The 15,954-nt window shown below is 37.7% G+C and overlaps 1 protein-coding gene and 1 pseudogene across 2 annotated transcripts in view; one reads left to right on the top strand and one right to left on the bottom strand.

Moving 5' to 3' along the window:
- The window catches only part of TBC1D4 (TBC1 domain family member 4), a 216,783-nt gene that overhangs the window by 189,763 nt on the left and 11,066 nt on the right, over positions 1-15,954 (bottom strand). The gene's annotated exons all lie outside the window — the stretch shown is intronic.
- Positions 5,189-5,940, top strand: LOC140512883 (trafficking protein particle complex subunit 2-like; annotated as a pseudogene).

Raw genomic sequence — 15,954 nt, 5'->3', positions numbered from 1 at the left:
AGTCTTTCTGACTCTAGGTCCAGGACTCTATATACTCTATATCCAGCTATCTAGCTGCAGTGGGTCAAGGACAAAGTATAAATGACTAGGTTCTCCTAGTCATATGATCGTGGTTTTAGAGCAGAAAGAAAATTCATCCTATCATTTTACATAAGTGGGAATTGAAGCCCAGTCAGCCTCCACTGTGCTAGGTCACACAGGCAACGAGTGACAGAACCAGGATTCAAACCTGGGTCCTCTGGCCACTAGTGAGTCCTCTTTCCATTACATATTGTGTTCTGCTATTCCTTTTGAGAAAATACCATACAATTGTATGTTCTAAATATATGATTTGTGTTTATTTTTTTAAAAGAAGGCATTTGGGAAATGTGTTCTATCTTCTTAAGTTTATTTACCAAAGGAATAGACTGTCTCCTATCCCTATGGGAAGCAGCTGGCAGCAGTGGAAAAGCAATTCAGCAAAGCAGGCCAATAGAAGAGATACTTGATAATTAATAATTACTTGGTGACTAAATATTTTGGGACAATGATGTGATGACTTTTTAAAGAAAGGGATGATCTGGACTCAGGGTGGATTTAGGATAATAGCAAGAACAACTAAGATTTATATATTGTATATCTTGTACCGCACTGCCTCCCTAAGTTATAAACCATGGGGTACAACAGGAATGGAAGGGGATTTGGCATCAGAGGGCCTCATTTTGCATTCTAGTTCTAGCACTTACTGCCTGTGACCTAGGGCAAGTCATTCAGTCTCTAAGGGCCTCCATTTCTCTATAGAAAAGGAAGACTAGATAACCATTATGGTTACTTTCACCTCTAAATGGATGACCCTAAGTAATCCTTTCCTCACAATAGCACTATGAGACAGGATGTATAAATGTGACTTTACCTATTTTTTACAAAGGAAGGGAGAAGAGTATTTTATTGGTGAATTCCACTTATAAATTATTTTCATTAGATTTTAAGCTCCTAGGGGAAGAGGATAAGTTTTCCTTTAACTCCTACTATGTGCCAGGCACTATGCTAAGCAATTTACAAACACTGATCTCATCAACTCCTATGGATTTATCAACCTCTCTATGATGACGATGTTCAAATCTACCTATTGTGCCCTGACCTCTCCCTGATCACATCTCCAACTGCCTTTCAGACATATCGAACTGGATGTATGGTGGACATCGTAAGCTCATTTCCAAAATAGAATTCATTACCTTTCCCTCCCTCCAAAACTCCCTATTACTGTTGAGGGTAATGCCATCCCGACAGATCTCCGGGCTCCCAATCTATATAACCTGGACTTCTCACTACCACCCCTCTTGATTCCCCCGCCCCCCATAGTCAATCTATTGTCAAGGTCCCATTTGCAATGTCTCTCTAATAGCCTCCTTCCCTACTCTAGTGCAGGCCCTCATCATCTTAAGCTTGGACTATTGCAGTGGTCTGCTGGTTGGGTATAATTTGCTCAAGTCCCTCCCCACTCTAATCCATCTTCCATCCAGCTGCCGAAGTGATTTTTCTAAAATGTACTTATAATCGTATTACCTCCTTACTCCATAAACTCTAGTGACTCCCTATCAACTCCAGGATCAGAAACAAAATACTGTTTGGCATTCAAGTTCTTCATAACCGACTCTACCCCCAGCCCATCTTTCCAATCTTCTTACACCTGACATGCACTCTTCAATCTAGTGACACTGGCCTCCTTGCTGTTCTGTCTCCTATATGTGGAATGATCTCCCTCCTCATCCCTACCAGCTTCCTTGACTTCCTTTAAGTTCCAACTAAAAAACCCTGTCTTCTCCAGGAAGCTTTTCCCAATCTCTCCTAAATTATAATGTCTTCCCTTTATTAATTTTTTTCCTATTTATCCTATATATGGTTTGTTTGTATGTATTTTTTGCTTGTCTCCTCCTTGAGGGTATTCTGTATATCCAGCAGTTGGCACAATGCCTGACACACAGTAGGCACCTAATAAATTCTTACTGTATACTATTATTATCCCCATTTTACACTTAAGGACATTGTGGCAAACAGAGGTTGAGAGAGCAGGATCATACATCTAGCCTCGGAGGCCACATCTGAAGGCAGGTCTTCCTGACTCCACGCTCAGAGCTCTAGCCACTGCACAACCTAGCTTCCTGAGACAAAGTTCCAACACCAACAACAGTAATTCACATTTATGTATAATACTTTACAATCTACAAAGCACTTTATAATGGCCATGTGGCTTGGCCATGCAGTGACATATGTACAGAGGATATTCAAAAAATGCTTAAAATTTCACCATGACATTTTTAAGGAACCAGTTTCAACCCAGGCCTCTGTGTGTGTGTGTGTGTGTGTGTCTGTGTGTGTGTGTGTGTGTGTCTGTGTGTGTGTAATATATATAGGGACTTTTGAAAAACAAAGAGAAGCCTTAAAGAGCTCATTAAAGTGGAACTGTTTATATTCCTACATGGAAAGATATTATGTATCTACAGAAATTTCCTACAAAAGAAGTTAAAGCATCTACAAACTATCTTATCCAGAGAATCATTCTCACTTTCAAGGTCAAACACTTCAAGTCTTATTTGAGCTTCTCTATATGTGGCAACCTCGATTAGATGTCAAGATTTTACAAGTTTGCTCTAGGAAGGAAAATAATGGCAAACAAGATTTCCAAGGAAATTATCTGTTCAGTCACATGTGCACAATAACTAGTTACTCTGGTTATTTCCTGTGTAAGTTGGGCAACTTTTTACTGGCTTACATCCAATGCTTACAAACATAAATTCTAATAAATAATATTCACATTACTTCTTGTCCCTTTACTTCAGTGACTTATAAGCACATTTCCCATTTGGAGGGCAAAAAAAAAAAAAAAGCCAGTACATTTGCAACTGAGAAAATATGATATGAAACTGCCCGATGCCATTTTTAGCTTTTCCCTCCCTAAGTTACTTATTTCCTACCTTAAACAATACAGTGGCAGTTGTGGCTGTGTTATTAACTGAAGAGCCTGACTGATAGAGAACAGATTAAAAATAACTATGCCAAACATTAGGAAAACAAAGCAATGAAGTACAAATATAAAACACAATTTTCAACAGGAATAGGATTCCTCCCCTTATCAGTCAAAGTAAAAAGGGGCATTGAGATCCACTGTCAGGAAATTCACCTGGCCTATGTAAAGATCTAGAGAAAAACACAGGATAAAAAATAAGGAGGCCTAATTGTTTTTTTGAGCTGACCTGAGAGATAATTGCTTTTTATACATGTACACACCATACTTTAGAAGTCCCTATCACTGTGAATCCTTTCCAGAAAGTTTTTTTAGAGAAGTAAAAATGGTTTTTATTTTTCTGTTAGTTAATTAGCATTGGAGCTTGAGCTATGTGAATTGGAGAATACTGTGCCTCTTGTCACAAATACTACACACACACATACATACATATATACACATATGTATGTATACACATATATATATATATATATACTAAAATATGCTCTTACATATTTTAGTAAAACCAGCAGTTGTTCGATCGGTTCTTTTTCAAAAATGAACTCAAAAGTAAAATTAGTCTTTTCACCAATCATCACTCAGCACTGAGCTTTGGCTACCTAATAATATTTGGGTTTTTTCACTCACCCAGACCATGAGTAAGTGGAAGGCCTCATGTGGGCTTGTCCAGATTCACGTGACAAAGAAAGCTCAGCTGAAATAAGCCCTTGTGACATTTTTAGGAACTGACTAAATGTAACTTTGTCTGTTATGTAAGTCCCCTTAAGGCTTACCTGTAGTACCTAGCATAATGTTGTCCTCCTGACAACAATAAACATTTTATTATGATGTTAATAATTGAAGATAATAAACACAGGGCCCATGTTTATTAATTCATTCTGTACTGTGCATGCATAGATGAGGGATTTAAGGATAAGAGAAAATTAATTCTGAGAAAAACAATACCATGAAACAATTTGGCTACATAAGACTCAAAGCAGGTGAGAGAGTACATTTACTGTTCCAAGACTATTGGCGAGCCCAAAGTACTATAAAATATAGTGATCTAATTCTAAACCTGGAAGAGGAAGAAAAATGAAATACAGCACTATGATCCACAGTTATTAAAAAAAACCAGAACACATTGTACAAAATAAAAGACATGGGGGACTGGTTTTTTATTGTGTTGCTATCTGCAATATTACATCACCTCAACTTCTTTCCTTCCTTCCTAGTACCATGTGCAATTGCTTCTGGCTTTTAATATGTAAAATGGTTAAGTTGGAACATTGAGAATGATAAGCACTTCTTTGAAGAAACATTCACAGGGACTTCTTAGAAATAGCCAAAGCAAGAAACTTCTCTACTTTACAAACACAGTAACAGCATGTTATTTTCTATGAAAAAACAAGCACTATAAGATTGAATTTGGCATGCAGAAATGTAAAATATAGAATCTGGCTCTGGAATACAGCACTAAAAGTTGGGGTATTATGGTAAGTCAAGTACCATGGAACTAAGGTAAGAGATAATACCTGTTTCATGGAACTTTCAACATAGGCTGCAATTATCTAAACTTTATTGAATTTCACCTTGATTACATTAAACGATTCATTGTATAAGTTAATGATTCTCTAACAGCCAACTGCATTATAGCATATTTATAAACACACATTCTCCATGTATTAAAATAAAAATTTGTTGATTTCAGTTGTGTTCATTTGCTGTTTTCTTGGAAAAAATAATGGAATGGTTTGCCGTTTCTTCTCCAGATCATTTTACAGATAAGGAACTGATGCAAACAGGTTGAAGTGATTTCAGGCCCAGTGCTCTATCAATTAAAATATGAATTGCCAGTTAATATGTTTAACATAACCTCTATTATGGAAAAAATTATCAAAGACAATTAAATAGATTTTTCAGATGTTATTTAAAATATTCCTATGACTGTAACTTTATTGGCACATAGTGATAAGTAAATTTTTAGAATGCTGTGCACTTTTTTCAAAACAGGTTGACAGATTCTGTCACGTTAAACAGTCAGCTGACAAAGATTTAGTTCTTTTTCTTATCTGATAACAAAAGATTTAATGGACAGCAAGTAGAATTTTACTTATCAGCAGAATTTCATAATGTCCCTAATTGCACCCCTCTTCCATGTATGGACTACCTCTTCCAAGAAACTGAAAATCTGCTCTATTATGCAAAAGGACCTATCATTGAGAATAGGGTTTGTTTTTGCTTTTTTATCCCCAAAGCCTAGACTAGTCCCCAGCACAGACATGGCATTAAACAAATGGCTACTGATTATTATCAAGAGATTTTAATTAAAGAATTCAAACAGGTTGGAGTCTGCTGGTTTGAGAACACGGATGGCCAGTATGTTAGGTATAAAATGTCAAGTCCTGTCTGCAGGACCCATACATTGCAGACAATATGTGGAAACTTCTACTTTGTAAATGTAAGCAATCTTGATAACCCAGTTTTTCAAATGGAATTTTTACCACCTGACAAAGTGGAACATAAGGAATCCGAGCCAATTCATAGTTCATGCCACCCTTGACCTAGTAGATGAGACTATGTGGTTGTCTAACAATATGTAGCTGAAAACTGTGAACGCAAACTCAATAAGTGCTTTGTTTCTGCTTTTGTATTGCAGGCTATATGAGACTTATTATTTGTGATGTAAGACAAAAAGATGGAATAAAGAACTTCTTTAGTGATGTCTATGATTTACATATAAAGTCTGCAATAAATCCATTTCATGAATCAAATTCACCCTTTCAATCAAGTACATTTGACAGAAAAGTTCATTTTCTTGGGAAGAAACATTTTCTGAGTACAGAAAACTTCTTGAATATGTGATATCATAATGAAGTATCTTCAAGAATGTATCCACTGTAACTAAGAGCCAACCAAGTCTACTATGTCTAGTTTGGCTCTCCAGACCTCCACAAATTAACCTCCTTGCTAGTCAGAAAGACAATAAATAGGGCACCTTTTTTTGTCATTTCTGCAGATGATCCAAACAAAATAACTTGTACTTTTGAAAAATACTGTATTTATAAAGAACACCATGTGAAATGACCTGACAATTATTTTTGCTTCTAAAAATTGACTGGAAGACTACTTTGACTAGTTTAATATAGTCTTCTTAATTGAACTATAAATTAGGCAAATGTCATACTGTTGATTTGGTTGACAGATCTCAAAATGAAATAAAAAGATGGCTCACCACAGGAAATAAATCTACAGCAAATCCATGGATTTTGATTTATAAATATAAGGATTGTTGTTGTAAAGCTAGATAATATTCATAGTACTGAAGAAAAGTTGTTTTTATTCATCAAATTTTGTTTTAGGTATTTATCTGTGATAGTATCAAGTATCAAGAGTAGTCTGGTAATAGTTCCAAAAAAGATAGAAAACTTAGATCATGTATATAAATGTGATTCTACCTATAAATGAAATGAAGTGGTTGCTGGGATAAAATGCTAAGTATGTAAACAGTACACATTTGCATAAGGTTTATCACTGTTATTTATGTGGAATCTTGAATCTCTATGTTGCAATGTTTTCTTTCCTCAACAAAAGTAACATGAATGATAACTGTATTTTCTTTGGATAAATTACAGTTCCATACTTTTGTGAAGGTATGAGTTATTTGTATAGCTTAACTTTCAAGAATAATCTGAATTAAAGTTTGGCAGTCTAATAACATATAGGCTAAAACCAGGAAAGTTGACTAGGGTTTTTTTATTTCATTTTTCTTTTTTGGTGAGGTAATCAGGGTCACACAGCTAGTAGGTGTCAAGTGTCTAAGGGTAGACTTGAACTCAAGTTCTCCTGACTTCAGAGCCAGTGATGTATCTACTTTGCCACCTAGCTTCAGGGAGGTGGGGGGAAGTCGTGATGAGCCAGCCATTTTTGTATTATAGAAAGTACAGAATCTTTTTTCTATAAATTATGTGTTCTATTTATAAACAGATGACATGTTCACAACAAAATAGTTTCTGCAAATGTCTAAAAAACTATTACTGAATTTGGTATAATAAAAATTCAGACAATTATTTTTTCAATTAGAAACTGCTTGATGGGAATATTCTCAGGTATTTATCCATGTACATGTTTACTACAGTAACCCCTATAACCATGGATTTAGAGACAGAAGGGTCCTTTCCTTTGAGGTCACCTAATTCAGCCTTCTTATTCAACAGCTAAAGAAACTGGGATCCAGAAGTTGCTCCAGATTACATACACATTAAGTAGCAAAGTCAGGATTTGCTCTTAAATCAGTATTTTTTTCTTGGTAAAGAAATGCCTTTACCAAAAAGTGAAAAAAGAGAGAGGCAAAGTAGACAGAAAGGAGATTATGATTGGAAAGCTGTCCACACAAAAGTGAAGTATCCCCTCTGGGCTTGCTGTGGCACATAAATAAGCAATTCACACTTTCACTAACAAGTTGGATCCCCAGGGGGGTGGATGCTCTTACTCTCAGGATTCCAGAAGTAACTCTTGGGGTGACTAGCCTCCTATCACTGTAGCTCAGAATCATGTCTCTTCTTAACAATCAGCTAAGAGACTCAGTTTTTTAGCAAAAATATGTATTCCGATGATATAAAAAAAAATAGCCACAAAACATTTCCCCCCAAACTTGGGATACTGACTCCCATAAATACACCCAGAGTGGGGACAGGGAGAGAGGGAGAGAATGGGAACAGTTTTAAAGCACACTGATAAGGAGGAGCACAAGCATAGGAAATATCTATAGCTAAAGAAGGTAATCCAGATAGCCCTTAAAGAAGGTAAAGAAGGGCCTGGATGTCTTTTTTTCTCAGAAGAGTCCTCCCATTGCTTGAGGCTGGTTGTGGTGTGACTTCTGGGTTAACTCTTCAATTTGAAGTAGCAGTCTTTCCCCACCTTCTGCCAGGGTGTAATGATAAACAATCAATGAACATTATTAAGCACCTACTGCATGCCAGGGAGTGTGCTAACACAGTCCCTACCCTCAAGCAGCTCACAATCTAGCAGGGGAGACAAGAAGCAAACAAATCTTTACAAACAAGCTATATAAAGAAATCGTAGGAAGCAATTAAAAGAGGGAAGGCACTAGAATTAGAGGAGATAGGAAAGGTTGCAACAGAAGACTGAATTTTTATTGGTACTGGAATGAAGTCACACAGGCTGGGAGGTAAGAGGAGGAGAGAATTTTCCAGGCACAGAGAGAAGTCAAAGAAAATGCCAGGAGTCAGGAGATGGAGTATCTTCTTTGTTGAACTACAACGATGCCAGTGTCACTGGATAAAAGGACATATGGCAGGGAATAATGTGCAAGAAGATTGGAAAAGGAGGTAGGGAGAGGGGAGTAGGTTATAAAGGAATTTGAATGTCAAAGAGAGGATTTTGTATTTGATCCTGGAGGTGATAAGGAGTTAATGGTTTGTTGAGTTGGGAGGAAAAGAACTGACGTGGTCCAGTTTGAACTTTAGGAAAATCACTTTGGCAACTGAATAGAGAATGGACTGAAGCAGGGAGACACTTGAAGCAGGCAGACCTACCATCAGGCTATTGCAATAATCCAGGTATGAGGTGATGAGGGCCTGCACTAGACTGGTGGTAGTATCAGAGGAAAGGAGGAGGTGTATTGGAGAGTTATTGCAAAGGTGAAAACTACAGGCCTTGGAAATAGTTTGGATATGGGAGGACAGAAGTGGGGGTCATGAGTGAAAGTAAAAGGGGAGTACATCTAAGTTGCAAGCCTGAGGAAATGGGAGGATGCTATTGCCCAACACAGTAATGGAGAAGTTAGGAAGGGATGGAGGGCTTAGGGGGAAAGATAATGAGTTTCATTTTGGATTTGTTGAGTTTAAGATGTCTACAGGACGTATAGTGCAAATGTCTGAAAGGCAGCCGAAGATGTGAGGATGGAGGTCAGCAGAAAGTTTAGGACAGGATAGGTAGATCTGAGAATCATCAACAGAGATGGTAATTAAATCCAAGGGAACTTATGAGATCACCAAGTGAAGTAGTATAAAGAAAAAAAGATAAGAACCCAGGACAGAAATGGGTAGGACATATACTGCTTAGAAGGCATGACCCGGATGAGCTCCAGCAAAGGAGTCTGAGGTAAGGAGAAGAATGGTGTTTTAATAACCTACAGAGACTATCAAAGAAAAGGTGATTAATTTCTTCAAAGGCTGCAGAGAGGTCAAGAGGATTAAGAAATTGGCTTAGGCAATTAAGAGATTACTGGTAATACTGACTTCATTCTTCTGAAGGGTTCCTAAATCTAGGATTAACAGAACACCTTGTCTTTGACTCTCTCAAAGCCTTACTGCTGAGGTTTATCACCTCTAGCCAGGAGATAGGTTAGCATTTGCTCAGCAGTCCTCCCTTCTTCAGAAATGGTGGCCCAGGGTAAGGGACCAAAACTTTACAAAAAATGATAAACGGTGCCATGCTTCCCAGATCCTAGTTGGGTCTATGCAAGTAAGTGTCTGGGAACAAAGCAATCCAGGCCTTGAGGAAGGTTCAAGGTCCCAGTAACTTCTCATTAAGTACTCAGCCCCCCAAACTAAAGTATGAAAAGTTTCCTTTGCATCTGAAAGACTTTCTCCTTTATACATGAATGTCTCTGTCCCTTACCATCTTCAGTCTTGCTTAAGATTACACAGCCTACAATCTCACTTGAGGAAGACAGGAAATGAAACTAAAGACAAGAATTAATGAGAGAAGAAAATGGCTCCTCCTCTTTCTGTTGCTAGGAGAGTTTTGGCAAGAATTTGGTAACAATGGAGATGAGAACTGCATCCTTTGGGGGTCCCAAAAAGATGCATTGAGGTTTAACTAAATTGTGGATGGAGTTAACAAGATGCCATAGGAAGATCAGAACACAGTTTTCAAATGTGTAGACTGCTCCAACAGCGTGTGGTTCGTGTTAAGTCCTTCCCATTAATGCTATCTTCCAAAGTCCGTAGGTCTCAACAATGCTGCTCTCTCCTGTCATTTTTACTGACTACAGCTATTCCCAAGTGTCACAGGGCTCTCCATCATTACTCTCCACAACTCTCCTTCCTGAAACTCTCCTCAGTTTTTCAGAGGGTAGACCTATTCAGTCACTCCACTTTGTCCTTCATAACCTTTCTTCCTATACTTCTTCCTTCCTGAAGCTCTTTTCTGCTACTCTACCTGCCACTTCCCTTCATTTAAAAAAAGATTTTAATTTTTTTAATCAATAAGCACTTATTTGGGCTTTATCTCAACTCCCTCAACACTGAAAAAATAAACATAAAAAACAAAATTTTGTAATAAGTCTGTATAGTCAAGCTAAACTAATTCCGATATTGGCCATGCCCAAAAAGGTACATCTCATCCTGCCTTTCTGGTCCACTGCTTCTCTGGCTAGAAGTGAGTAACATTCTTTGTCATCAGTCCTCTGCAGTCATGGCTGGTCTGTCCACTTATCGGAGATCTAAAGTCTTTCAAAGTTAATCATTTTTACAATGTCGGTGCTTTAACATAAACTGTTCTCCCAGCACCGCTCATTTGCACTCTTCATTAGTTCATGAAAGTCTTTTCAGGTATTCTTGAAAGACAACCCCCAAGAGAGTCAGCTTGTGACCCGCATGTTCACTGTCTTCCACAGTTCTGGCATCCTCCTCATCCCCCAGCAAACTGCTCACTACTTTAAGAGGAAACTAACTCCCAAAAAAGTTTGTAAGGAAAACAGGTCAGGTATGTATACAGCTTTAAAAACATCACACATTTAGACAAATAGGCCTTTGTTATTAAGGAACCTTATACAGGTTAGAAATCTTTCCAAAGCTAGGTGCAAAGGTTCTTAACCCTTTTTGTAAAGGTTTTGTAAAAACAAACAAACAAACAAACAAAAAAACTACAGTCATGGCCTTCTTTGGTAGTTTAGTCATTTAAGATTACAAAGGAAATCAATCATCCTGAAATAAAGATGCATTTTTTTCCCATTCAAATTCATAGACCCCTTGAAATGTCCATTGACCCATTAGAAATTCATGAACGCAAAAGGAAGAACCTCTAGGCTAGAAGAATGCTCTCTCCTCTTACCTCACAAGCAGATTCCTCTCTCCTGTTCCAAGTAAAGATCACTGTAGTTAATTACCACTTGATTCCTCTTTCTCATCACCTAGATGCTATGGCTCCTACTTACGTCAGCAACACCTGTTGGATCTTAGGAAAGCTACCATCTCTCTCTCTCTCTCTCTCTCTCTCTCTCTCTCTCTCTCTCTCTCTCTCTCTCTCTCTCTTTCTCTCTCTCTCTCTCTGTCTCTCTCTCTCTCTCTCTCTCTTTCTCTCTCTCTCTCTCTGTCTCTCTCTCTCTCTCTCTCTCTCTCTCTCTCTCTCTCTCTCTCTCTGTCTCTCTGTATCTCTCTCTTCCTCTCCCTCTCCCTCCCCCCATTATCCTTCTATCTTTGATTTTCCTACAGGGCAGCTGGATGGAATTATTCTAATAAAAAATTCAAAAGGCTACTTCCCAAAATATCTAGAAAAAGGAATGAAGAAAAAACCGACTTCTAATGGTTTGGCCCACAAGTCTAGGAGAAAAAAAGGTTTGTAATAAATCAACAAATATTTATTAAGTGTGCCAGGCCCTGTGCTAGGTACTAAGGAAACAAATACAAAGAATGAAATCATTCCTATTCAGAATGAGGTTTTAAATGGTAACGAAAACAAGTATATTTAAAAATATATGCAACATATAAAGTGAATACATATATGCACATATATGTATGTGTATATATGTGTGTGTATATCCATACATACACACACACACTCAACATAGTTAAGTACAACAGTTTGGGAGGCAGAGTCTTAGCAGGTGGAAGATTCAGGAAAGGTTTTATGCATAAGATGTTGTCCAAACTACAAACTATAAGGTGGATATAAGGAGGGAACGAATGGAGTGTCCTTTGAAGAAAAAGAAAGCCAGTTAGGCTGGATTACAGAGTGAAGAAGGGGGAGTGACATCCAATGAGGCTAGAAAAATACATTTGGACCAGGTTGTGTAAGAATTCAAAGGTTAAACATAGGAGTTCATTGTCTAGAGGCAATAGGGAACAACTGGAGCTGTTTGGGTAAGGAAGTAGTGATCAGGTCTGCAATAAAAGAAAATTATTTTGACACTACTCCATAGGGAGTGCTTGAATGGTAAGTGCCTTGAAGTAGCAAGACAATGAGGAGGCTGCCTTGTAACAATCTGAGTAAGAGGTGGTGGGGACCCGAATTAAGGTGGTAGGTATGAGAGTAGATAGAAGTATTTAGATGTGGGGAAAGTTATAAAGGTAGAAACATCAAGATGTAGCAATTGACTGGATATATGGTGTGAAAGGAGGGTCAATGAGGCCAAGATTAAGAACTCAAGACAATGGAAGGACAGAAATAGGAATGTTAGGAAGAGAAGGGTTTAGGGGGAAAAGATAATGAGTTTGGTAGATAAGGAGTAGACATGTTAATTTTAAGATACCTCCAGAACATCCAGTTTAAAATGTCCAAAAGAGGCAAGTTTGAAGGCATTAGGGAAGGAACCAATTGACAGGGAGATATAGTAGATTTAAGAAAGAAAGGGATGATTGAGGATGTTGGGGAAGGCAAGAAGGAATAGGATCAAATGTACATATAGAAAGATTGGCCTTGGCAAAGAGAAAGGTCATCTCTTTCTCAGACACTGGGAGAAAGGAGGAGAGAGTGGGAGATGAGATTAAGGACTTTGAGATGAAAAAAATGGGAGAAGAGACAGGTCTTATCAAATGGTCTCAATTTTTTCATTAAAGTAAGAGGCAAGGTCCTTGGAGACCTTGGAGAAAACAGGAAGGAGTAGGAGGTATTGGGCCTTCTGGAGGGAAGAGAAGGTTCGAATAGCTTCTGTGGAGAGTCAATTAGAGAGAAATAAAAGGACTGTCTTGCTGCAGTGAGGGCCCAGTTGAGGCTGGATAACACAAATTTGTAAAGTAATTTATAAGAATGACAAAAAATGAAGTGATTTTTTGCCATCCTAGATGAAACTTTTCCCATATCTTCTCAACAGTGTAAGCCACTCACTAATCTGTAGTGGTAAAATGACAAACCATGCTTCTTTAGCAGAGCAAGTAGGACATTCATGTTTAGTGAAAGAATAAATGAAAGACTTTCAAATTATACTTTCTCTAAGTGTTCAATAAATGACTGATTTTTGCTTTGATTGTAACTCTTAGCAGATGAAAGTATATTTGCATTTCAAGGATTTGCTTTAATTGTTTACTCAAATACACCAATGGATTGGTGATGGCATCATTTTGGATGTTCCCTCTGACCATGCAGATCACAAGCCAACCATTCCTGCCCCATTTGGTCATGTCTTCTCAAAAATCCACCCCAGAAAGTCCAACCAACATTCTGGAGGCTTCCCATGCTTTCTCCTGAACTTGAAAGAATATCTGTCTACGTGTCATCCCTTTTTTCTCTCCATATAATCTTCTATCATATCATATTTTTTTTCTATCATATATATATATATATTCCATAATCTTTTTCTATCATCTATTTCCTTAATGACATCATCATTTGCTAAATGTTACATTCTGCTCATAACCAGTATGCATCTCTCCACTGCCTTCACATTTTACACCAAGAAGCTAGGCTCCAGTATTTTCTGATAACACCCACTTCCTTAGGTTTTCATTACTATAAAAGTCTACTGAGTAATCTCTCTGTCTCTGTGCCCATCCCTTTTATTCCATCCTAAAATTCATTTATTCCTGCTATGTCCTAAAAGCACTAATTTCATTTTGTAAAAATCCCTGTTACCAGCATCCCTCCAGTGCTTACAAGGAAAAGTCCAAAATTCAAAGATCTCCATTTTCTGGTCTCTGATTCTGTATTTGGCCTTATCTAGAATGACAGTCAAACAAAGATCCTTAGCACTAACTGAAGTTTTACCTCTTCCAGACTATAAACCTCTGCTACTATTCCCTCCTCCCTCCTCCCTTCTTCCCCTCCCCAGTATATCAGCCCTCCCTCACTCAAATCAAAGTCAACTGCAAGTCATGTCACCATCTTGATGTCATGGTCCTCTTCTAGAATGAAGGACAAACACAACAACACAACCAGTATATATACGCACTTAGGGTTCTATCCAAATCCTACAACATAAGCCCTATTTCTTCTAAGAGGTTTTCCAAGACTGCTACACTGTTTGCAGAACAATGCTTCAACATGGAACAACACTTAATGATATATAAATTTTCTGTCTTGTTTTGACTCTCCAATTCTAAGGTCTTGAAGGATTAACAACATGATGTGTTGGGAAGAAAACTGCATTTGGAATCAGAGGACGTGTGTTCAAAATCCAGTTCTGTTATTTCAGATATACATATATATATATATATATATATATATATATATATATATATACACACACACACACACACACACACACACACACACACACACATATATGTGTATGTGTATATACACACATACGTGTGTGCGTATAACCTCTGGCAAGTTTCTTGACCTCAGTTTCCTCCCCAGAAAGATGGAAGTTAGACTAGACAATTCCTTCCAGTTCTACATCTAGGATCCTATAAATATTCTCAAGTTCTTCCATTGAAGTCTTGTGATGCCTCATGGTAGCCTGAAGGTGACCCTGAGTTCCCAAAGGCTACCCCAACAGGGCCTAGGCTTTAGCAGTTTCTATGAGAACACTTTGTTCTACAACAACAATGGCTATGAAGGCAGCTGAAGCAGGTGCTATGAAGCGCTTAGAGCCTGGTCAGGCATGGAAGATACCAAGGTCATCCACCGAATCCCAAGCCATCAACAGTTGTTCTGACTTTTGTCCTGCCACTGGACTTCAGTAACTTGGAAAAGAGTGAGGCTGATGACTTTGTGCAACTCTGCCTCACTGAAGTCCAATTTACACACAAGCCAATCCATCACCCTGTGATACCACTGGTCTTCTTCAAAAATGAAAGACCAACAACACCACCAGGTCACAAAGGCTTCAAATAGAGGCTGGTGACCTCCATCTACTAATATGCACCAGTCGCTAGAATAGTGGAATACCAATGAAATCATAGATTTTCAAAGGAAGTGGCTTCTAAAACCCCATCTTCAATGTCAAGCCTTTCTTCTGTCAATTATTTTTACATACAGATTGTATATATTTATTTGCATATTGTCTCCCCCATCTGAGCTCCTTGAGGGCAAGAGCACTCTTTTGTTTACTTTTGTATCCCCAGTCCCTAGCACATAGTAGGCAATTAATAAATGATTATTGATTAATTGATTGATTGAAGTAAACTAAAGTCACTGTGAATAACTGTCCTTTTAATTATCTACTATACTTAAAATCAAAGCAAAACACACACACAAGGTAAACCTTATGTCAAATATAGATAGATGCAAAACAAAGCTAGATTTGCACATAAATGATTTACAGAAATATTTATCATTTATAAAATGCAGTGGTATGAGTTAACTTTACTGATCTGTGATCCATACATTTTGAAGAGGACTATTTTAGTAAGGAGACATTTCTAAGAAAGTGAGTGGGGAGGGGGAAGAAATTGAGGCAAAGATTATTTGATTCTCTTTAATTAGGCTCAAACTAAAATCACTTTATATTAATAACTTGGCACAGCTAAGAATAAAGTACTCATAAGTGTTTATTCTTTAAAGCAAACTCTTTGACATGGATTTTACACTGAAAAAACTATAGTAGTCGGTGTTCCATATTATAAAGAGTATATGAAAACATTAAGCATTTGGATTTGGATTTTAAAAACACAAGCACATAATACTAAGAAAATGAGAGGGCTAGAACACTGCTTAAGTAATCCACCATATAATACTCCTTAGGTAGGCATAATTCTATTTCTATTTATATGTCAAGGAGGCTCACATGATATGGACATTCCCTAACTGCAACCTACAAGAAATTTTCAAAGAAGAATAAT

Source organism: Notamacropus eugenii, chromosome 6 (assembly GCF_028372415.1).
Source record: "Notamacropus eugenii isolate mMacEug1 chromosome 6, mMacEug1.pri_v2, whole genome shotgun sequence".
Taxonomy (NCBI): Eukaryota; Metazoa; Chordata; class Mammalia; order Diprotodontia; family Macropodidae; genus Notamacropus; species Notamacropus eugenii.
Note: the sequence above shows the minus strand (reverse complement) of the source record. Positions and strands in the feature narration are given on the sequence as shown.